Source organism: Mirounga leonina, unplaced genomic scaffold (assembly GCF_011800145.1).
Source record: "Mirounga leonina isolate KUSES-001 unplaced genomic scaffold, KU_Mleo_1.0 Mir_101664, whole genome shotgun sequence".
NCBI lineage: Eukaryota > Metazoa > Chordata > Mammalia > Carnivora > Phocidae > Mirounga > Mirounga leonina.
In genome coordinates, this window is record NW_023270175.1 from 7,962,444 (window position 1) to 7,964,906 (window position 2,463).

Here is a 2,463-nt window from a genome sequence, read left to right on the forward strand (position 1 = left end):
CTTCTTCTCCTTCTTCTCCTTCTCCTTCTTCTCCTTCTTCTTCTTCTTCTTCTTCTTCTTCTTCTTCTTCTTCTTCTTCTTCTTCTTCTTCTTCTTCTTCGGTCTTCTTCTTCGGTCTTCTTCTTTCTTCTTCTTCTTCTTCTTCTTCAACATATAATGTATTACTTGTTTCAGAGGTACAGATCTGTGATTCAACAGTCTTACACAATTCACAGCGCTCACCGTAGCACATACCCTCCCCAATGTCTATCACCCAGCCACCCTATCCCTCCCAACACCCAAAGAACAAATGAGCCAGTCAAGAAATGGGCAGAGGACATGAACAGACAGTTTTCCAAAGAAGACATCCAAATGGCCAACAGACAAATGAAAAAGTGCTCAACATCGCTCGGCATCAGGGAAATCCAAATCACCTCACACCAGTCAGAATGGCTAAAATTAACAAGTCAGGAAAAGACAGATGTTGGTGGGGATGCGGAGAAAGGGGAACCCTCCTACACTGTTGATGGGAATGCAAGCTGGTGCAGCCACTCTGGAAAACAGTATGGAGGTTCTTCAAAAAGTTGAGAATAGAGCTCCCTTATATATTCTATCCTTTGAATTGTTGTCTCAGTATTTCATCTACATTGGTTTTGCTATTGAATTATTTGACTATTAATTCCATGTGTGTTGAGACCATACTTTTTCTATGTTGCTTATAATCTTTAATTCACTTTTTTAAAGATGTATTTATTTGAGGGGAGAGAGGCAGAGGGAGAGAGAAACTTTAAGCAGACTCCACACTGAGCGCAGAGCCCAATGTGGCAGGCTGGGGATCCCACGACCCTGAGATCATGACCTGAGCCAAAATCAAGTGTCATTGGATGCTTAACCAACTGCGCCACCCCGGCGCCCCATAATATTTCATTCAATGCCAAGAACATAATAGGCACTTAAAAGAATATTGTCCATTAATGATATATTTGACAGGAAACCTGAGGGTGACAGTTTAATTCTGAGCATTTCCAGCGATGGATAGTGACCTTCAAAATTGGATCTACATATTAGAAGGTTAACGTTGATCAAATATATCCTAATCCTAGTAAAGACATTTCATTTGACTTTTTTGGTCTTTTGTTCTTCTTTTTAACAAGTGAAAATGTGAAAACACTCTTGGACATGCCACAATAATTTCTTTATGAAAATGTGCTTATAAGATAATTGGCAGGTTTTAACAGACATTCAGATTGATAGATTGATAGGAACTGCTGAGACTTGAGAAATATCTGAAAATGCCTACCCAAGGAATTAACATTCATGTGTTATACATGCATACATTTTGAGTTGGAAACATGAAAACCACCTTCACTTAGTAAACAATGGAAATAACTTGCAATTATTATATTCTGGGTCAAGAAATTTTAAGAAGTTTCCAGATCTACCAAGATCACCTCCATGCCTAATGTTTAAGGATAAGAGAAATCTTTAAAATCACACTTAATTAAAAAAACTGTGTCACTATTTGCTATGGATATTGTCATATAAGCTGTATTTTTAACCAGATATAACATGTTGAATAAAAAGAGGAATCAAGGATCAGTCCAAGAACCTAAAATATCATAACATGGAATAGAATTATCATACTAAAACATAAGATGAAAGCAAAATATATTGGTTCCTGGAAACGAACTGATAAATCAAGAAGCAATTAATTAAAATAGATTGGTACACAATTATACATTTAGACAGTGAGAAAGCAATAATGAATTAGAAGAAATTATTTGTATTGAACTGATCAGGATTCTTGATTTCTTCTATTATGTAATGGTTGTGTAGCAAAATCACATTTTAATGGACTATAGAAAGGAGGCTTTAAAAAAAATGGGTAAAAGGGAAACAGAGAATTCACGCTAAGAAATTGTCAGGAAAAAAACTCAGAATATGTGCATATAATAAATGGTGAACTGGACTGGGGAGAGCATTGGGCAGAGATATAGAAAGCAGAGCAAAGAAAAGGAGGGTATGCTTGTGGAAAGGAGGAAAGAAAGGTACATTGGACAGAGGTAAAACCTAAGGGTGAGACCAGAGCCTCGTTTGACATCAAAAAAATACAGGAAAAATAAATGGTTTTCAAAATTTGGTGATATTGATTTGAAGCTATTTATTACAAAGGCGTATGGGATTGAAAATTGGAGACGGAAGGAAAGGGTGAAAACTTCTAGGTTGTTGATTCACAGGATCTGTGAGAGACCTATATATAGAGAGACTTTTTGTTTTGTTTTCAGTTTTACAAGAATAGAACCATAAAATAACCATTAGTTCAACAAGCACTTACTGAACTGCTACATGCCAGGCTGCTGTGCAAGGTGCTCAAGGATGAATTAGAGCCTCTGTCCTGACTATAAGCTGCTAGAAGGGACGCTGGAGATCGTCTGTGCAACGACCAATTTGGGGTTTGTAAACTGTGAATGATCCTGTGTTAGT